Source organism: Nerophis ophidion, linkage group LG05 (assembly GCF_033978795.1).
Source record: "Nerophis ophidion isolate RoL-2023_Sa linkage group LG05, RoL_Noph_v1.0, whole genome shotgun sequence".
Taxonomy (NCBI): domain Eukaryota; kingdom Metazoa; phylum Chordata; class Actinopteri; order Syngnathiformes; family Syngnathidae; genus Nerophis; species Nerophis ophidion.
Window position 1 is genome coordinate 71,321,469 of NC_084615.1, and position 23,316 is coordinate 71,344,784.

Sequence of the window (23,316 nt, forward strand, 5' to 3'; positions counted from 1 at the left end):
ATTTCAGTTGTGTGTGCGCAAGAGTGTTTCAGTTGTTTGTATGAGAGCATTTCAGTGTTGTGTGTGACAGTGTTTTAACTGTGTGTGACAATCTTTTTCAGTTGTTTGTGTGAGAGTTTTTCCGTTGTGTGTGTGTGAAAGCGTTTCAGTTTGTATGAGAGTCTTTCAGTTGTTTGTGTGATAGTGTTCCAGCGAATCATTTTTCCAGAGAATCATTTTTGATATTTTTTAAGTGAGAGCGTTTCAGTTGTTTGTGAGAGTGTTTTTATTGTTTGTATGAGAGTGTTTCAGTAGTGTGGGAGATAATAATTTTTCAGTCGTTTATGTTTCATTTGTGGGTGTGAACGTTTCAGTTGTTTCTGTGATATAATCATTTTTCAGTTTCAGCGTTTCAGTACTGTGTATATGAAGTAATTCTTAATAATGTCCCTGATGGCCACTCATAGTTAATCACAAGGCACAAATAGACTAAAGAGCATTCACACACATAACAATAAACCTAATCAGGGACGTGTGGTCAGGAGAGGCAGTTAAGGCATTGAAATGCTCGAAAAACATAACACTTTCTATTTGAAAAGGCCGTATCCATCGTCATGATGATGTAGTGTATATATGCACAATACTACAACGGCGCCTTCTTCCTGGCTGGATGTAAATATTAATCCGTGGAAAAAACTTTGCTTCACGTGTTATTTTGATCGATTTGATGTGATTGTGATGTTAACAATTCTGTTTAATACACATTTATGTGAATCCAAAAGGAGTTTGGACAGCTGTCCGTGCGTGTGTGTGCTTGTCTGTGGGCGTGGGCATGTGAGGTGGGGAGTGACAGGAGACAGTTTGATCAATTAAAACAAATCATTTAATTAAAATTGACTGAAAGGTGTCAGGCTTGGTCCTGACAGTTTGTTTGTGTTTTCGTTTTTCCTTTGTGTGTGTAGTATTTCCTGTCTTTAGTTTCTGTCAGCGCTCTTATTTTGTCTGTTTCCTGTCTTTCTCCCTGAGTGCTGTGTCCCCTCAGATGCGGCTGATTGGCACCTGGCCATACCTGGTGTCAATCAGCCCAATCCTATTTAGACCTGTCTTCCCATCCAGTCAGTGCTGGATTATTGTCGATGTCATTTCCGTATTGTTGCTCCTGTCGTGTCGTTTCGTGTCCTGTCATTGCAGCGTAGCGGTGAGCTATATTTCGGTATCTGTTTTTTCGTCACAAGTATCATAAGTCATTCTCCATCTAATCGGGGATGTATCAAAACAGTCGACATCCCAGTGACAGCAGATTTTGTACAGTAAGTGATGTTTAATTATAGTACAATATTATTTTTTTGGCTTTCATGAAGTGAGTCGTAATCAGTGATTTTGTAGAAGTAAAAAAGAAACGTTGTGATGCGTTTGTGAAATGAATGTGCTTAAAAATGAGCAAAATACGTAAATATTACATGATATAGGCACCAGCACCCCCCGTGACCCCAAAGGGAATAAGCGGTAGAAAAAGGATGGATGGATTATTAATGATGTGCTCCTGATGGCTTCATCTGACCGGGATCTTCAGCTCTCACTGGATCGGTTCGCAGCCGACCGGAATGAGAATCAGCACCTTCAAGTCCGAGTCCCTGGTTCTCGCCCGGAAAAGGGTGGAATGCCATTTCCGGGTTGGGGAGGACACCCTGCCCCAAGTGGAGGAGTTCAAGTACCTAGGAGTCTTGTTCACGAGTGAGAGAAGAGTGGATCGTGAGATCGACAGGCGGATCGGTGCGGCGTCTTCAGTAATGCGGACGTTGTACCGATCCGTTGTGGTGAAGAAGGAGCTGAGCCGGAAGTCGAAGCTCTCAATTTACCGGTCGATCTACGTTCCCATCCTCACCTATGGTCATGAGCTTTGGGTCATGACCGAAAGGATAAGATCACGGGTACAAGCGGCCGAAATGAGTTTCCTCCGCCGTGTGGCGGGGCTCTCCCTTAGAGATAGGGTGAGAAGCTCTGCCATCCGGGAGGAACTCAAAGTAAAGCCGCTGCTCCTTCACATCAAGAGGAGCCAGATGAGGTTGTTCGGGCATCATGTCAGGAACGCCTCCCTAGGGAGGTGTTTAGGGCACGTCCAACCGGTAGGAAGCCACGGGGAAGACCCAGGACACGTTGGGAAGAATATGTCTCCCGGCTGGCCTGGGAACGTCTCGGGATCCCCCGGGAAGAGTTAGACGAAGTGGCTGGGAAGAGGGAAGTCTGGGTTTCCCTGCTTAGGCTGTTGCCCCCGCAACCCGACCTAGGATAAGCGGATGAAGATGGATGGATGGATGGATTATTAATGTGCTTGTTACTACATTTTTTTTGTTCTGTCCAGCCACTCAGGGAAATCATATTGTTGATGTAAATGCCCACATTTCCTGTACTTTACAAAAGAGAAGTGTGGGATACTTCTCTTGTTGCTTTTTTTTTGTATTTGAGTTTATTAAATAGATGTATATTCATATTTGGCTCAACCAGACCAGAGAAGGAGGGCATATAAAGATGAAGACAAAGGGAGAAATTGCAGGGACAAAAGAGACGACAACAACAACAGAAAAACAAAAAAACAATGAGGACAGAACAATGTCAGCAAATATGATATGTACGAATATGATACAAGAAACACTAGTAAGATAGACGTGACAATGAACATTATTTAACTACAAATGTAGCAATAACAATAACAATATAAATAGCACTATTGACATTGAATAATAATAATTATGACCTCTGTTATCAACAATACATGTGTTTCAAATGCAACGATACATATATCTCATGATAACTTGATTTACAAAAGAAAGCAGATAAATGGAGGGGAAGAAAGAGAAGTGACTATATTAACCTTTTAGATTGTTATAGTAACAATAAATTCATCTTTATCAATGTGCAATCTTTTTACACAGTTTCCCTTAGGGGAGCTAAATCACTAGTGTCTCAAAGGGCTGCACAGACCACTACGACATCCTCGGTAGGCCCACATAAGGGCAAGGAAAACTCACACCCAGTGGGACGTCGGTGACAATGATGACTATGAGAACCTTGGAGAGGAGGAAAGCAATGGATGTCGAGCGGGTCTAACATGATACTGTGAAAGTTCAATCCATAATGGATCCAACACAGTCGCGAGAGTCCAGTCCAAAGCGGATCCAACACAGCAGCGAGAGTCCCGTTCACAGCGGAGCCAGCAGGAAACCATCCCAAGCGGAGGCGGATCAGCAGCGCAGAGATGTCCCCAGCCGATACACAGGCAAGCAGTACATGGCCACCGGATCGGACCGGACCCCCTCCACAAGGGAGAGTGGGATATAGAAGAAAAAGAAAAGAAACGGCAGATCAACTGGTCTAAAAAGGGAGTCTATTTAAAGGCTAGAGTATACAAATGAGTTTTAAGGTGAGACTTAAATGCTTCTACTGAGGTGGCATCTCGAACTGTTACCGGGAGGGCATTCCAGAGTACTGGAGCCCGAACGGAAAACGCTCTATACCCCGCAGACTTTTTTTGGGCTTTGGGAATCACTAATAAGCCGGAGTCCTTTGAACGCAGATTTCTTGCCGGGACATATGGTACAATACAATCGGCAAGATAGGATGGAGCTAGACCGTGTAGTATTTTATACGTAAGTAGTAAAACCTTAAAGTCACATCTTAAGTGCACAGGAAGCCAGTGCAGGTGAGCCAGGATAGGCGTAATGTGATCAAACTTTCCTGTTCTTGTCAAAAGTCTAGCGGGCATGTGGATGTATTTACTGTGAGTGTGTATTATATATGTGGGATGTACCTATGAATGTGGATAAGTACCAATGTGTGCCAGTATAAATGAATGTACATATGCATGTATGTATGTATGAATAACTGTGTGTATGCGAGTATAAATGGGTATTTGTATGTACAATATATTTGTCTCCCAGTATGTGCGGGAGCCAAAGTACAGCGGCAGGCCTTAGACCAGTGGTTCGATCTAGGGGTCGATCGAACCCTAGGGGTTCGATGAGTCGGTCTCAGGGGTTCGGCAGAGCCTGCGCCACTGAAGTCAAGACACACCCAACTCATCGTGCAAATAAAAACTTCTCCCCATCGGCATATTACGGATACGGCAACAGCAGAAATCACACTGATTTGCAGGTGTGTAATTTGTTGCGAGTTCATACACTGTGTTGTTTTTGTTCTTTGAACAATGTGATGTTAATGCACGGTTCATTTTGTGGACCAGTAAAAAAACATATAACTTTGTCTTAAATTTGAAAAAAACAAAGAACATTTTATTTTTCTAAAGAAGGGTTCGGTGAAAGCGTATATGAAACTGGTGGGGTTAAGAACCACTGCCTCAGACAGAGGTCAAGGCACGGAAGAAGCTGGGGACTGTCATCCCCCAAGCCAGCGAGAGACCACACCCCGTGCGGGCAGAAAGACGGAAAGGCTGCCCCGCTAGGGTCGTCCGCCACAGGACCGTCCAGCAAGTGGCCACGGGAGCCACCCACCCCACCTGCAAGGACCCTAACGATGGAGATGGAACACCCAGCAACTGCCCTGGTGGATCCTACCCCAGAGAAAAAGAGGATCAGAAAAAAAAAAAAAAGGAGATAACAGACACGCTGACATACAAGGTCACTACCCCAGCAGCCGGCCGCCTTGCAACACTGCAGAATACCAAGCAGTGCACCGAGATACCACGATAGACGCTGGGATGAGACCCAACCAATCCCGAAAGGGTCGTTGGGGCCCTATAAAGTATAATATATGTATTCTTATATACACATATACTTATAAAGTTCAAATACCACTGATAAGTCACACACACACTAGGTGTGGTGAAATTACTTTCTGCATTTGACCCATCCCCGTGTTCCACCCCTTGGGAGGCGAGGGGAGCAGTGAGCAGCAGCTGTGGCTACACTCGGGAAGCATTTTGATGATTTAACCACAAATCCCAACCCTAGATTCTGAGTGCCAAGCAGGGAGGTAATGGCTGCCATTTTTTATAGTCTTTGGTATGATTCGGTTTGAACTCAGGACATACCGATGTCTCGGCGAATCGGTATCGATCCGTTGTGGTGAAGAAGGAGCTGACCCGGAAGGCAAAGCTCTCAATTTACGGGTTGATCTACGTTCCCATCCTCACCTATGGTCATGAGCTTTGGGTTATGACCGAAAGGACGAAATGAGTTTCCTACACCGGGTGGCGGGTCTCTCCCTTAGAGATAGGGTGAGAAGCTCCGCCATCTGGGAGGAGCTCAAAGTAAAGCAGCTCTCGACCACTGAGCAGGATAAACACACACGTGCATACATACACATAGAGATATGTACATACAGTACCTACATTCATACATATGTATACCATGGAAAACATTCAAATTCCACAATAGATGTTTACTTAATATAAACCTAGAACCAACTGGCTGCGAGGCAGACGTGCTAACCCCTTGCTGCCAAATTCTCATTTCCTAGGATTATAATATGATTTTGAGAAACCCACATTTTTTAATTGATTGCAGTTTAACGAAATAAGAACGATGACTTCCACAGCACCAAACGACCTGGAGGACAAGTAGAAATGATGGGGGCATAAATCTTTCCCCTGCGAAGAACACTGTCTTTCAAAATATTCAAACATGTCCGGGAGCTAGGTGTGTCCTTGCCAAAGCCCACAAGACAAGAGATGCTTTCATTACTACACACATAGTCAGAAGAAACATTCATGGAGACAAATGCTTAACTGGATCAGAAAATATACGTTGGAATATGAAGGTACAACGTTTACAAGAAGGATGGGGAAAATTATGAAGACAGAAGAGTGACGATCTTAACGGAGATTAGGTTAAAGTCAAAGTTAAAGTACCAATGATTGTCACACACACACTAGATGTGGTGAAATGTGTCCTCTAGTGACCCATCCCCTTGATCACTCCCTGGGAAGTGAGGGGAGCAGTGGGCAGAAGGGGTGTCGCTCTTGCCCACTGCCCAGTGCCCACCCAGACCGGTAAGTCGTGAGTTCAGACCTCGGCCGAGTCATACCAAAGACTATAAAAATGGCAGCCATTACCTCCATGAGAATCAGCACCAAGTCCAAGTCCATGATTCTCGCCCGGAAAAGGGTGGAGTGCCATCTCCGGGTTGGAGAGGAGACCCTGCCCCAAGTGGAGGAGTTCAAGTACCTCGGAATCATTTATGGTGATTTAACCCCCAATTCCAACCCTTGATGCTGAGTGCCAAGCAGGGGGGTAATGGGTCCCATTTTTTATAGTCTTTGGTATGACTCGGCCGGGGTTTGAACTCCCAACCTTCCGATCCCAGGGAGGACACTCTAACCACTAGGCAATAACATGGCTGGTTTTTGGAGTTCATGCAAAAATATGTTCTTATTATTCCTATTCAATTCAAAAGGGGTCATAACGCCCTTTTTTTGCCCTTCGGCACAGTTCTTGTGTATAGTCGTGCCTTGTTTATTGAGATTACTTGGCACCGGACAATTTCCAAGAAGTAGGATCATTATTGCCTGCTCAGTAGCCTAGTGGTTAGAGTATCCGCCCTAAGACCAGTAAGTCGTGAGTTCAGACCCCGGCCGACTCATATCAAAGACTATAAAAATGGCACCCATTACCTCCATGAGAATCAGCACCTCCAAGTCCGAGTCCATGGTTCTCGCCTGGAAAAGGGTGGAGTGCCATCTCCGGGTTGGAGAGAAGACCCTGCCCCAAGTGGAGGACTTCAAGTACCTCGGAATCATTTATGGTGATTAAAACCCCAATTCCAACCCTTGATGCTGAGTGCCAAACAGAGAGGCAATGGGTCCCATTTTTTATAGTCTTTAGTATGACTCGGCCGGGGTTTGAACTCCCAACCTTCCGATCCCAGGGCAGACACTCTAACCACTAGGCAATAACATGGCTGGTTTTTGGAGTTCATGCAAAAATATGCTTTTATTATTCCTATTCAATTCAAAAGGGGTCATAACTCCCTTTTTTTGCCCTTCGGCACAGTTTTTGTGTATAGTCGTGCCTTGTTTATTGAGATTACTTGGCACCAGACAATTTCCAAGAAGTAGGATCATTATTGCCTGCTCAGTAGCCTAGTGGTTAGAGTATCCGCCCTAAGACCAGTAAGTCGTGAGTTCAGACCCCGGCCGACTCATATCAAAGACTATAAAAATGGCACCCATTACCTCCATGAGAATCAGCACCTCCAAGTCCGAGTCCATGGTTCTCGCCTGGAAAAGGGTGGAGTGCCATCTCCGGGTTGGGGAGGAGACCCTGCCCCACGTGGAGGACTTCAAGTACCTCGGAATCATTTATGGTTATTTAACCCCCAATTCCAACCGTTGATGCCTAGTGCCAAGCAGGGAGGTAATGGGTCCCATTTTTTATAGTCTTTGGTATGACTCGGCCGGGGTTTGAACTCCCAACCTTCCGATCCCAGGGAGGACACTCTAACCACTAGGCAATAACATGGCTGGTTTTTGGAGTTCATGCAAAAATATGTTCTTATTATTCCTATTCAATTCAAAAGGGGTCATAACTCCCTTTTTTTGCCCTTCGGCACAGTTCTTGTGTATAGTCGTGCCTTGTTTATTGAGATTACTTGGCACCAGACAATTTCCAAGAAGTAGGATCATTATTGCCTGCTCAGTAGCCTAATGGTTAGAGTGTCCGCCCTAAGACCAGTAAGTCGTGAGTTCAGACTCCGGCCGAGTCATACCAAAGACAATAAAAATGGCACCCATTACCTACATGAAAATCAGCACCTCCAAGTCCGAGTCCACGGTTCTCGCCCGGAAAAGTTTGGAGTGCCATCTCCGGGTTGGAGAGAAAACCCTGCCGCAAGTGGAGGACTTCAAGTACCTCGGAATCATTTATGATGATTTAACCCCCAATTCCAACCCTTGATGCTGAGTGCCAAGCAGGGAGGCAATGGGTCCCATTTTTTATAGTCTTTGGTATGACTCAGCCGGGGTTTGAACTCCCAACCTTCCGATCCCAGGGCGGACACTCTAACCACTAGGCAATAACATGGCTGTTTTTTGGAGTTCATGCAAAAATATGTTCTTATTATTCCTATTCAATTCAAAAGGGGTCATAACTCCCTTTTTTTGCCCTTCGGTACAGTTCTTGTGTATAGTCGTGCCTTGTTTATTAAGATTACTTGGCACCAGACAATTTCCAAGAAGTAGGATCATTATTGCCTGCTCAATAGCCTAATGGTTAGAGTGTCCGCCCTAAGACCGGTAAGTCGTGAATTCAGACCCCGGCCGACTCATATCAAAGACTATAAAAATGGCACCCATTACCTCCATGAGAATCAGCACCTCCAAGTCCGAGTCCATGGTTCTCGCCTGGAAAAGGGTGGAGTGCCATCTCCGGGTTGGGGAGGAGACCCTGCCGCAAGTGGAGGACTTCAAGTACCTCGGAATCATTTATGGTGATTAAAACCCCAATTCCAACCCTTGATGCTGAGTGCCAAACAGAGAGGCAATGGGTCCCATTTTTTATAGTCTTTAGTATGACTCGGCCGGGGTTTGAACTCCCAACCTTCCGATCCCAGGGCAGACACTCTAACCACTAGGCAATTACATGGCTGGTTTTTGGAGTTCATGCAAAAATATGCTTTTATTAATCCTATTCAATTCAAAAGGGGTCATAACTCCCTTTTTTTGCCCTTCGGCACAGTTTTTGTGTATAGTCGTGCCTTGTTTATTGAGATTACTTGGCACCAGACAATTTCCAAGAAGTAAAATCATTATTGCCTGCTCAGTAGCCTAGTGGTTAGAGTGTCCGCCCTAAGGCCGGTAAGTCGTGAGTTCAGACCCCGGCCAACTCATATCAAAGACTATAAAAATGGCACCCATTACCTACATGAGAATCAGCACCTCCAAGTTCGAGTCCTTGGTTCTCGCCCGGAAAAGGGTGGGGTGCCATCTCCGGGTTGGAGAGAAGACCCTGCCGCAAATGGAGGACTTCAAGTACCTCGGAATCATTTATGGTGATTTAACCCCCAATTCCAACCCTTGATGCTGAGTGCCAAGCAGGGAGGTAATGGGTCCCATTTTTTATAGTCTTTGGTATGACTCGGCCGGGGTTTGAACTCCCAACCTTCCGATCCCAGGGCGGACACTCTAACCACTAGGCAATAACATGGCTGGTTTTTGGAGTTCATGCAAAAATATGTTGTTATTAATCCTATTCAATTCAAAAGGGGTCATAACTCCCTTTTTTTGCCCTTCGGCACAGTTCTTGTGTATAGTCGTGCCTTGTTTATTGAGATTACTTGGCACCAGACAATTTCCTGGAAGTAGGATCATTATTGCCTGCTCAGTAGCCTAGTGGTTGGAGTATCCGCCCTAAGACCAGTAAGTCGTGAGTTCAGACCCCGGCCGACTCGTATCAAAGACTATAAAAATGGCACCCATTACCTCCATGAAAATCAGCACCTCCAAGTCCGAGTCCACGGTTCTCGCCCGGAAAAGGGTGGAGTGCCATCTCCGGGTTGGAGAGAAGACCCTGCCGCAAGTGGAGGAGTTCAAGTAGCTCGGAATCCATTTATCGTGATTTAACCCCCAATTCCAACCCTTGATGCTCAGTGCCAAGCAGGGAGGCAATGGGTCCCATTTTTATAGTCTTTGGTATGACTCAGCCGGGGTTTGAACTCCCAACCTACCGATCCCAGGGCGGACACTCTAACCACTAGGCAATAACATGGCTAGTTGTTTGAGTTCATGCAAAAATATGTTCTTATTAATCTTATTCAATTCAAAAGGGGTCATAACTCCCTTTTTTTGCCCTTCGGCACAGTTCTTGTGTATAGTCGTGCCTTGTTTATTGAGAGTACTTGGCACCGGACAATTTTCAAGAAGTAGGATCATTATTGCCTTCTCAGTAGCTAAGTGGTTAGAGTGTCCAACCTAAGACCGGTAAGTCTCGAGTTCAGACTCCGGCCGAGTCATACCAAAGACTATAAAAATGACACCCATTACCTCCATGAGAATCAGCACCTCCAAGTCCGAGTCCATGGTTCTCGCCCGGAAAAGGGTGGAGTGCCATCTCCGGGTTGGAGAGAAGACCCTGCCCCAAGTGGAGGACTTCAAGTACCTCGGAATCATTTATGGTGATTTAACCCCCAATTCCAACCCTTGATGCTGAGTGCCAAGCAGGGAGGTAATGGGTCCCATTTTTTATAGTCTTTGGTCTGACTCTGCCGGGGTTTGAACTCCCAACCTTCCGATCCCAGGGCGGACACTCTAACCACTAGGCAATAACATGGCTAGTTGTTCGAGTTCATGCAAAAATATGTTCTTATTAATCTTATTCAATTCAAAAGGGGTCATAACTCCCTTATTTTGCCCTTCGGCACAGTTCTTGTGTATAGTCGTGCCTTATTTATTGAGAGTACTTGGCACCGGACAATTTCCAAGAAGTAGGATCATTATTGCCTTCTCAGTAGCTAAGTGGTTAGAGTGTCTGCCCTAAGGCCGGTAAGTCGTGAGTTCAGACCACGGCCGAGTCATACCAAAAACTATAAAAATGGCACCCATTACCTCCTTTAGAATCAGCACCTCCAAGTCCGAGTCCATGGTTCTCGCCCGGAAAAGGGTGGAGGGCCATCTCCGGGTTGGGGAGGAGACCCTGCCCCAAGTGGAGGAGTTCAAGTACCTACGAGTCTTGTTCACGAGTGAGGGAAGAGTGGATCGTGAGATCGACAGGCGGATCGGTGCGGCGTCTTCAGTAATGCGGACACTGTATCGATCCGTTGTGGTGAAGAAGGAGCTGAGCCGGAAGGCAAAGCTCTCAATTTACAGGTTGATTTACGTTCCCATCCTCACCTATGGTCATGAGCTTTGGGTCATGACCGAAAGGACAAAATGAGTTTCCTACACCGGGTGGCGGGTCTCTCCCTTAGAGATAGGGTGAGAAGCTCTGCCATCTGGGAGGAACTCAAAATAAAGCTGCTGCTCCTCCACTTCGAGAGGAGCCAGATGAGGTGGTTCAGGCATCTGGTCAGGATGCCACCCCAACGCTTCCCCAGGGATGTGTTTAGGACACGTCCAGCTGGTAGGAGGCCACGGGGAAGACCCAGGACACGTTGGGAAAATTATGTCTCCCGGCTGGCCTGGGAACGTATCGGGATCCCCCGGGAAGAGCTAGACGAAGTGGCTGGGGAGAGGAAAGTCTGGGCTTCCCTGCTTAGGCTGCTGCCCCCGCGACCCAACCTTGGATAAGCGGAAGAAGTTGGATGAATGGATGGATGGATGGATACCTCCCTGCTTGGCACTCAGCATCAAGGCTTGCAATTGAAAATTTCAATCACCAAAAATGATACCTGGGTGGAGCCACCGCTTCTGCTCACAGCTCCCCTCACCTTCCCGGTGATGGGTCAAATGCAGAGAATAATTTTGACACCCCTCATGTGTGCGTGACAATCATTGGCACTTTAACTTTTAACTTTATTAATACATCAACTATCAATCAATCAATCAATCAATGTTTATTTATATAGCCCCAAATCACAAATGTCTCAAAGGACTGCACAAATCATTATGACTACAACATCCTCGGAAGAACCCACAAAAGGGCAAGGAAAACTCACACCCAGTGGGCAGGGAGAATTCACATCCAGTGGGACGCCAGTGACAATGCTGACTATGAGAAACCTTGGAGAGGACCTCAGATGTGGGCAACCCCCCCCCTCTAGGGGACCGAAAGCAATAGATGTCGAGCGGGTCTAACATGATACTGTGAAAGTTCAATCCATAGTGGCTCCAACACAGCCGCCAGAGTTCAGTTCAAGCAGATCCAAGACAGCAGCGAGAGTCCCGTCCACAGGAGACCATCTCAAGCGGAGGCGGATCAGCAGCGTAGAGATGTCCCCAACGGATACAGGCGAGCGGTCCATCCTGGGTCTCGACTCGGGACAGCCGGTACTTCATCCATGGTCATCGGACCGGACCCCCTCCACAAGGGAGAAAGAAAAGAAGCGGCAGATCAACTGGTCTAAAAAGGAGGTCTATTTAAAGGCTAGAGTATACAGATGAGTTTTAAGGTGAGACTTATATGCTTCTACTGAGGTGGTATCTCGAACTGTTACCGGGAGGGCATTCCAGAGTACTGGAGCCCGAACGGAAAACGCTCTATAGCCCGCAGACTTTTTTGGGGCTCTAGGAATCACTAATAAGCCGGAGTCTTTTGAACGCAGATTTCTTGCCAGGACATATGGTACAATACAAACGGCAAGATAGGATGGAGCTAGACCGTGTAGTATTTTATACGTAATTAGTAAAACCTTAAAGTCACATCTTAAGTGCACAGGAAGCCAGTGCTGGTGAGCCAGTACAGGCGTAATGTGATCAAACTACATGTATGTAGTTGATGTATTAACATACTTACTTGTGATATTCTAATAACGTATAACACGATTTGAGTCCTGTAAACATGAAATAACACCCATGTAGTCACTGTTTTAGCCAATATAGTAGTCCAGAGCAGTGGTTCTCAACCTTTTTTCAGTGATGTAGCCCCTGTGAACATTTTTTTTAAATTCAAGTACCCCCTAATCAGAGCAAAGCATTTTTGGTTGAAAAAAAAGATAAAGAAGTAAAATACAGCACTATGTCATCAGTTTCTGATTCATTAAATTGTATAACTATAACTATAAATATTGCTCATTTGTAGTGGTCTTTCTTGAACTATTTGGAAAAAAAAAGATATAGAAATAACTAAAAACTTGTGGAAAAATAAACAAGTGATTCAATTATAAATAAATATTTCTACACATAGAAGTAACTATCAACCTATTATTATTTTCTATTTTTTTTGTAGACCATCAACTTAAAGTGCCCTCTTTGGGGATTGTAATAGAGATCCATCTGGATTCATCAACTTAATTCTAAACATTTCTTCACAAAAAAAAATAAATCTTTAACATCAATATTTATGGAATATGTCCACAAAATCTAGCTGTCAACACTGAATATTGCATTGTTGCATTTCTTTTCACAGTTTATGAACTTACATTCATATTTTGATGAAGTATTATACAATAAATATATGTATAAAGGATTTTTTAAATGTTCCTATTTTTAGAATATTTTAAAAAAAATCTCACATACCCCTTGGCATACCTTCAAGTACCCCCAGGGGTGCTCGTACCCCCGTTTGAGAACCACTGGTCCAGAGGATCTTCTAAGTGTCATTACTATGACCATCGTTCGGCCATACTTGCCAACCTTGAGACCTCCGAATTCGGGACATGGGGAGATGGGTTGTTTGGTGGTAGCGGGGGTGGTAGCATCCCGGAAGAATTATTGCTGCAAGGGGTTTTGGGCATTTGTTCTGTTGTGTTTATGTTGTGCTACGGTGCGGGTGTTTTGTCATTCTTGTTTGGTGTGGGTTCACAGTGTGGTGCATATTTGTAACAGTCTTAAAGGCGATCCCAACGTGGAAATACTTCAACTAGAACTGGACTTCTAAGTGCCGAAGCTATGCCGGTTTGCAAAAAAATATGTGAACTCGACAATCGCAGAATTCGGTTTTGTTAGCATTACGCGTCTGCATTGTCATTCCTCATCGCTGGAGCCCAAGCTGTGTTATTGATGTCGAAGATGAAATTGCATCAAAAGAGTTCATCTCCACTCTGGTAGGACAGCAGTTGGTATTTTGTAGCTGTCATGTTAGCGTCCAATGCCATGTCCCGCTCTTGTATTTTGATATCGCTCACATAACATGTCTCACTGATGCGGGGATGTGTGATTGATGAAGCAGCCTTTGAAGCTGAAGTCCATCAAAAAGATGTGCCGTCAAAAGTCAGTCATCCCTGTTTTTGCGGAGAGGATACAGCAGCACCGAGATTAGTTGCTTGTGTCGTTTTAGAAGAAAAATAATGTTTACATATATTAGCCCCACTGGACTAAAAAAACGCCGATATATACTGGAAGGAGAGATTATGTAAATATATATTTACCTACCGTAATTGTCTCCAAACGGTGCCTGTCACACGGCATTAAAACGGCTGATTAAACAAAACAGAAGTCATTGTCATGGACTCACTGGCTGTTCTGTTTGAGTTTACTTTGAAGCTTGGTTTTGTCCTTAGCTTTGCTATGCTTTTGTGCACATCTTAGCTGCACGGGCCCTACTTTTTTTGGGGGTATATTTACTACCATTTTACCTGCAAGATGTCTCCTGCTAACCGCTGCATTCTGGGATCAAAACCACTATCGCCATACTTGCCAACCTTGAGACTTCCGAATTCAGGAGATGGGGAGGGGGGTTGTTTGGTGGAAGCAGGGGTGTATATTGTAGCATCCCGGAAGAGTTAGTGCTGCAAGGGGTTCTGAGTATTTGTTCTGTTGTGTTTATGTTGTGCTACGGTGCGGGTGTTTTGTCATTCTTGTTTGGTGTGGGTTCACAGTGTGGTGCATATTTGTAACAGTCTGAAAGTGGTTCATACGGCCTCCCTCAGTTTGACCTGTATGGCTGTTGACCAAGTGTAACCGGTTATCTTTTCCTCTGCGTTATGTGGATTTTATGGAACACGACCAAAACCATGGGTTGCTGCTCAAATGCACTTTACTGATAATACACAGAACAAAATTGTCGTCAATAACATTTTGCCATCGTCGAGCCCCTCTCCCGTTATCGTGGACAAAAGGGCGGAGTTACGTACAACAGTGAAATAAAAACATACCATTCTGTCTCCCTTTAATGATTGTCTGCTCTTGAATAGGGCTGAGCTTTAAAATCTTAATTTCCCCTCTGGGATTTATTGCCATGATCCGTTGTGCGGATCATGTTTTTGTTATTTTCTGTTAGTTTTGGACTAACAGAAACATGGTTTTTGGCGCTTCTTGCCCCCCTTTGTTTACTTTGTTGTAGCTAGGAGCACTGAGTATACACACCAGACTCAAGCCACCTGCTGCCGTCTCTAATCACACCCTCTTTAATTAGTATCCCTCTTGCCATTCTTTCACGGTTCAATGTCCGCTCTACACAACCATTTCAGTTCATGGTATTAGCTGCATGCTAAAAAAAATGTTCTTGTGTTTCTATGCTGTAAGAGTTAAAGGGGAACATTATCACAATTTCAGAAGGGTTAAAACCAATAAAAATCAGTTCCCAGTGGCTTATTTTATTTTTCAAAGTTTTTTTCAAAATTTTACCCATCAAGGAATATCCCGAAAAAAGGTTTTAAAGTGCCTGATTTTTCGCTATCTGTACATCCACCCATCCATTTTCCTGTGACGTCACAAAGTGATTCCAATACAAACAAACATGGCGGATAGAACAGCAAGATATAGCGACATTAGCTCGGATTCAGACTCTGATTTCAGCGGCTTAAGCGATTCAACAGATTACGCATGTATTGAAACGGATGGTCGGAGTGTGGAGGCAGATAGCGAAAACGAAATTGAAGAAGAAACTGAAGTTTTTGAGCGAATAGCTATTAAAGCTATTCGGCGATCGCCTTCTAACCAACGATTGCATCTTTTGACCACTAGAGCAACTTAAATCCGTCGATTGGTAAGTGTTTGTTTGGCATTAAATGTGGGTGGAGGGAAAGGCTGGATGCAAATATAGCTACAAACGTACATACAGCTAGCCTAAATAGCATGTTAGCATCGATTAGCTGGCAGTCATTCCATGACCAAATATGTCTGATTAGCACATAAGTCAATAACATCAACAAAACTCACCTTTGTGATTTCGTTGACTTTATCGTTGAAAATGCATCTGCTTTGAGTGTCGCAGGATATCCACCCATCTCTGTGCCATGTGTGTCTTAGCATCGCCGGTAAAATGTGCAGAACAAACGAGGGACTTTCGCATCTTTTGACATTGGAGCAACTTAAATCCGTCGATTGGTAAGTGTTTGTTTGGCATTAAATGTGGGTGGAGGGAAAGGCTGGATGCAAATATAGCTACAAATGTACATACAGCTTGCCTAAATAGCATGTTAGCACCGATTAGCATGCTGTTGTAGCATCGCTATCGTCTGTAAAATGTGCAGAACAAACGAGGGACTTTCGCATCTTTTGACACTGGTGCAACTTGAATCCGTCGATTTGTATCTGTTTGTTTGGCATTAAATGTGGGTGGAGGGAAAGGCTGGATGCAAATATAGCTACAAATGAGGCATAACGATGCAATATGTACATACAGCTAGTTTAAATAGCATGTAAGTCAACTTGAATCCGTCCCTGATCGTGTTGTTACACCCTCCGACAACACACCGACGAGGCATGATGTCTCCAAAGTACGGAAAACAGTCGAAAAAACGGTAAATAACAGAGCTGATTTGACTTGGTGTGTAATGTGTTTGAGAAAATGGCGGATTGCTTCCCATTGTAACGTCACGGGTGAAAGGTCATGGCACCGACAGCGAACAATCGAAAGGCGTTTAAATCGCCAAGTTCACCCTTTTAGAGTTCGGAAATCCGTTAAAACGTCTGGCAGAGTCTCCTGTCAGAGAGAGTTTCAATTCACACCTCCGGGAAAACTTTGAACATGTCATGAGGGAGGTGCGGGACATTGAGTCCGAGTGGACCATGTTCCGAACCTCTATTGTCGAGGCGGCTGATTGGAGCTGCGGCCGCAAGGTTGTTGGTGCCTGTCGTGGCGGTAATCCCAGAACCCGTTGGTGGACACCAGCAGTGAGGGATGCCGTCAAGCTGAAGAAGGAGTCCTATCGGGTTCTTTTGGCTCATAGGACTCCGGAGGCAGTGGACGGGTACCGACGGGCCAAGCGGTGAGCAGCTTTAGCGGTTGCGGAGGCAAAAACTCGGACATGGGAAGAGTTCGGGGAAGCCATGGAAAACGACTTCCGGACGGCTTCAAAGCCATTCTGGACCACCATACGCCGCCTCAGGAAGGGGAAGCAGTGCACTATCAACACCGTGTATGGTGCGGATGGTGTTCTGCTGACTTCGACTGCGGATGTTGTGGATAGGTGGAAGGAATACTTCGAAGACCTCCTCGATCCCACCAACACATCTTCCTTTGAGGAAGCGGTGCCTGGGGAATCTGTGTTGGACTCTCCTATTTCTGGGGCTGAGGTCGCTGAGGTAGTTAAAAAGCTCCTCGGCGCCAAGGCCCCGGGGGTGGATGAGATCCGCCCGGAGTTCCTTAAGGCTCTGGATGCTGTGGGGCTGTCTTTGTATGACAAGACTCTGCAGCATCGCGTAGACATCGGAGGCGGTACCTCTGGATTGGTGGCGGGGCTCTCCCTTAGAGATAGGGTGAGAAGCTCTGCCATCCGGCAGGAGCTCAACGTAAAGCCGCTGCTCCTCCACATTGAGAGAAGCCAGATGAGGTGGTTCGGGCATCTGGTCAGGATGCCACCCGAACGCCTCCCTAGGGAGGTGTTTAGGGCACGTCCAGCTGGTAGGAGGCCACGGGGAAGACCCAGGACACGTTGGGAAGACTATGTCTCCCGGCTGGCCTGGGAACGCATCGGGATCCCCCGGGAAGAGCTAGACGAAGTGGCTGGAGGGAGGGAAGTCTGGGCTTCCCTGCTTAGGCTGCTGCCCCCGCGACCCGACCTCGGATAAGCGGAAGATGATGGATGGATGGATGGAAATCCGTTAAAAATACATGGTCTTTTTTCTGCAACATCAAGGTATATATTGACGCTTACATAGGTCTGGTGATAATGTTCCCCTTTAAATTTTCGCCTTAGGCTATGTGTGTGTAGTCCATTGTGTCTTGCTTATGGATTTAAATACTAATTTTACCTCCCTGCTGTCATCTTTGGAATCCCAAACGTAACAATGTATGCAGACTATTTATCTATGCTACATATATCACTCATGCTATACCAACATGTCTGATGACAACCTCGTAAGTCCAGTTTTTTTACGACTTTGGTGTTTTGATGTCAATAGGTATTGAAAGTCATTAAGTACGTTCACACGTGTGGAGACACTTATACAAAATACGATGATGGGAGACAAGATTTATATTTCTGGTGCTAAAGCCGTCTAATAGCCGTTGTTTGTGTGTTTTTACGAGACTTTGTTGTAAAACTGTTTTATGTGGCAGCTGATGTGACATGCATGATTGTCATCAGACCACGACAATATTTTTGCTGTTGTTCAGCGATGTTGTTATCTGCCCGTGATTGTCATTCAGCATTGTCTGCACACTTTATGGAGGAGGACGTTACAGGTGCTGCATAATAATCAATGCCTTTCAAGCGAGGCTAAAGTGTGAAAAACCCTCTAATGTATAATCTATAAAATCCAACTGCATTGATGATTAAGCACCGCTTAATCATTTTATTTATTTTTTTAAACAATGACTGCATTACTTTTTTTTAATTCATCAAAGTTCCATTCATTTAGTTTGAATTGAAGGTACTATTATTGCACTCATTATGTGTTAGAAACGAGAACAAAAGCAGGTTTCGAGTTGATTGGTGTCACATTGAGTTGGTGACGAAGCCCAAGATGCAGAGAAGGCGGCAGGCATTGTGCGGTAAAACATGACTGAATTTAACACTAGTGAAGTGAAGTATATTTATATAGCGCTTTTCTCTAGTGACCCAAAGCGCTTTACATAGTGAAACCCAATATCTAAGTTACATTTAAACCAGTGTGGGTGGCACTGGGAGCAGGTGGGTAAAGTGTCTTGCCCAAGGACACAACGGCAGTGACTAGGATGGTGGACGCGGGAATCGAACCTGCAACCCTCAAGTTGCTGGCACAGCCGCTCTACCAACCGAGCTATGCCGCCCCACTAAAACACTAAAACAAGAACAAACAAAGGGGTACAAACAAAAGGCGCGCAGAAGGCAGAGAACAAACTTGGCTATGAACAAAAACTAGCACAAAGGCTAACTGTGGACTAGGAACAAAAACACTTACTGTGACACGAAGGAACTATGACATGAGTCGAGTGAACAGAAGTAGACACAGCCACAACGATAAGTATTAATGAATGAATGAATGAATGAATGGTTTATTTTGAGCCATGCAAACAAAACAAGAGAATGAAATAAAATACAAAAGAAATATATAGATACATTATTTTTACACCTACATTGAAAACATTACATGTGACTAATATTTTGTAGATGTCAAGATTGGCTCAAAAGGGAGTGGGAAGAAGTAAACTTATTAGGTCCCACCCCTATACATATACAATATATATATACAATATATAATACAATAATATATATAATATAATTCAATTCAGTGGTTGCTGCTATATATTGTCTATATAAAATACATTTAAATTCACACACACTTACATATATACATGTACACACACATATATACACACACACACATATACAATTTATATATATATATATATATATATATATATATATATATATATATATATATATATATATATATATATATATATATATATATACACACACACATGCATATACCCAAAATACACACATATCCATCACACACACACACACACACACACACACAGACACACACACATATATAAATACTATATATATAATAGTATATATAATATACACTTTTGTCTAAACATTATTAACAGTTTATGGTGCCTATGGGAACAAGCTTTCATTTTGACTGTGATATTAGTGGTTAATAGTGGATCTGTGGCTGTGGAGCTATTGCCCCTGATCAATTAATGACATTGACAGGTAGTGGTGAAAATAATCCAGCACTGACTGAAGGGGAAGGCAGCTTTAAATAGTACCTGGCTGATTGACACCAGGTGTGGCCAGGTGCCAATCAGCCACAGTTGGGGAGACACAGCACTCAAGGAGACAAACAGGAAACGGACAAAATAAGAGCGCTGACAGAAAACAAAGACAAATGCAGATGTACAACTAAAACATGGCCAAACTGTCAGGGACAAGTCAGACAATTGGGAGCCAAAAAGAGCAAAGCTCCTATAATGAGTTCTTTTAAACGTGTCAGTCACATTTTTTTTTCAATGTAAAACGTGACTGACTGAACTACACTGAACACAAACACACACCATGACATAGGAACATGTTTAGATTAATATGGGGCAGCACGGTGGAAGTGCGTCTGCCTCACAATACGAAGGTCCTGAGTAGTCCTGGGTTCAATCCCGGGCTCGGGATCTTTCTGTGTAGAGTTTGCATGTTCTCCCCGTGACTGTTGTCTGTCTATCTGTTTTGGCCCTGTGATGAGTGGGCGACTTGTCCAAGGTGTACACCGCCTTCCGCCCAATTGTAGCTGAGATAGGCACCAGCGACCCCGTATGGAATAAACGCTAGGAAATTGATGGATGGATAGATTAATATGACAACAGGATCTTGTTAATAATAACCTCCACTTTGAGACTTGTTTTTTAAAGTTATAGATTTGAGTCAGGGCTTCACGGTGGCAGAGGGGTTGGTGCGTCTGCCTCACAATACGAAGTTCCTGCAGTCCTGGGTTCAAATACAGGCTCGGGATCTTTCTGTGTGGAGTTTGCATGTTCTCCCCGTGAATGCGTGGGTTCCCTCCGGGTACTCCGGCTTCCTCCCACCTCCAAAGACATGCACCTGGGGATAGGTTGATTGGCAACACTAATTTGGCCCTAGTGTGTGAATGTGAGTGTGAATGTTGTCTGTCTATCTGTGTTGGCCCTGCGATGAGGTGGCGACTTGTCCAGGGTGTACACTGCCTTCCGCCCGATTGTAGCTAAGATAGGCGCCAGCGCCCCCCCGCGACCCCGAAAGGGAATAAGCGGTAGAAAATGGATGGATGGATAGATTTGAGTCAAAAATGTTTATCGTGCTAATCACACACCTCACCCTCTTTTTGGTCTATGGTACAGGAAGATGTTATTTTATAGCATCTGTTACCTCATCGACATGAAGTACTTAAATTAGATTATTTAGCACTGGATCAATCAATTAATATTTATTCAACACTCACAATGTTTTTTTTTCTTCTAAAAAGTTACTGAATCATATCAACTCACTGAATCGTATTGTTTTTAAAAAATAATATCGTCCCTGAATCGTATCTGCAACCACAAATTCTGAATCGTTGTTAGAATGAATCGTCACACCCTTACGGATGATATTACCCGACATCTTTGACTATCAAGCCATTATCAGAACAATCTGCATTTTGCGTTATTAATGGGCTAAACGTGTGTCTTATCACGAAAGTGTTGCCCTTCTCTTCTGAATGCAAGTTTTCCCACAGCAGTAATTGATATCCGGTCAGGGATACGCCAACACACCTTTTTAATATTGCCATTAAAAGCGTGTTTACGTCCATTTTGTGTTGAGCTTGTTATGATCCACGGCCCGGATCATATCATATTCTGATTTTGTTCCGTTATTGTATTATAGTCTGCTGATGTTTGCCTTAGTTCCTTGTTTAGTCTGTTCCCATAGTAACGTATTATTTTCACCTGCCGCGGTTTCCAGACTCCCACCTGTTTTTGTTAATCACTGCCTGTATTTAAGCCTGCCTTCTTTGTTCATTCTTTCTCGCTTGCTAATTCGTGTTACACGCAACAAGTGACGACTACGATTCCATGTTTGTTCCTACTAGCTTCCACGCTAAGCCTTTTGTTCAACTAGCTCCTATGCTAGTAGTTTTGTTTTACCTTTTGTGCCTCGTGCAATTTTTTTCTGTTATTTCTTTAGCTCCTATGCTAGCGCTTTTGGTTCCTTTCTAGGTTCCTTGCTAGTTCTGTTTGTTTTGACTAAGTCTGTTTTTATTTGTAAATAAATCATTATTTGTTACCTCCACGCTGTGTCCATTGCCCGACTGCTTCCTCGAAAGAACGCCTCCACATCACCATGCCAGCCAGTCGTTACAGAGCTGTTTAAAAAACATATTGTTGATTTAACACCTTGTTAAAGTAAAGTGTTTGTCCAGTCATTGTTTTAAAAAAATACAAAACAATCTTGCACCTAGTAATGGTAAAAAATTCAACCCGTTTGCGGTTATTGCTATTAATTTTGAGCCAGCTATAAACAATGCGATTAATCAGCACATACATACAAATGTATATAGATGCATACGTACATACATACACACACACACACACACACACACACACACACACACATATATATATATATATATATATATACACATGTATATATATATTTATGTATATAAATAAATATATATGTATATATACATATATATATATATATATATAATATATACATATATATAGTTATATATATGTATAGTTATATATATATATATATATACACATATACATATATACATATATATATACATATTATATATATATGTATATATATACATATATACATATATATATATACATATATATATATATATGTATATATATACATATATACATATATATATACATATTATATTATATGTATATATATATATATATATGTATATATATATATGTATATATCTACATATATATATACATGTATATATATGTATATATATACATATACATATATATATACATATATATATATATGTATATATGTATATATATACATATATATATATAATATGTATATATATATATGTATATGTATATATGTATATGTATATATATATATATAACTATACATAACTATACATATATATATATATATATATATATACATATATATATACATATATATATATATATATATATATATATATATTTTTTTTTTTTTTTTTTTTTTTCACAACCACTAATTATGATGGATACAAAGTGCTTGGAGGCCCCAGGATATAGTTTGGCATTCAGGCTGTCACTCAAGCTGTATTGCACACACGTACACACAAGGAAAGGTGCACGGACACAAAATCAGTCCAAGAGAAGCGACTAACAATTTGCAATCACGTTGTTGTTATGGTAAACAATACATTATATGATAGCTAGTGTTAGTAGCTGAACTTTGCCAAATCACTATCATTAACTGACAACAAACAAAAATAAAATGTGTGTGTTACATGGGGCGTAGAGCTCAGAGATGGACAATTAGATGCTTACAACACCTTGGAAAGCTGGCAGCTGAGTGATGATTGCAAACAGCCCCTTTGATGCAAATTTTATGGACTATATCTAAATTGTGAGAAAAAATTAAATAATAATAAATTTAAAAAAAATAAAAAAATAAAAAAATGTATATATATATTGAAACTATTCATCATTATAAACATAAACAATATATTTATAAATTCACTCATTTATATATTAAATATTGTTTAATGAATCAAATAATATTTAATTGTCATTTTAATGAGACAATAGCTACTCAAAACAAACGCACGTTAACTCAGATGATGATGTATTCAACCAACAGTTGAGTCAACAACAAAAAAAATTAACGAAAATGTTGACGGAAAAATTAAGTCCAGTCATGTGTAAT

At 42.9% G+C, this 23,316-nt stretch overlaps 1 long non-coding RNA gene across 2 annotated transcripts in view; it reads right to left on the bottom strand.

The window, feature by feature from the left end:
* Window positions 1–4,387: 4,387 nt before the first annotated feature.
* The window catches only part of LOC133552409 (uncharacterized), a 95,494-nt gene continuing 76,565 nt past the window's right edge, over window positions 4,388–23,316 (bottom strand). For both annotated transcript variants that reach the window (XR_009806711.1, XR_009806710.1), the window contains exons 2-3: window positions 21,698–21,775; window positions 4,388–4,546 (exon numbers count right to left, since the gene is read on the bottom strand). This is a non-coding gene — a long non-coding RNA (uncharacterized LOC133552409). The remainder of the gene's footprint in view (window positions 4,547–21,697; window positions 21,776–23,316) is intronic.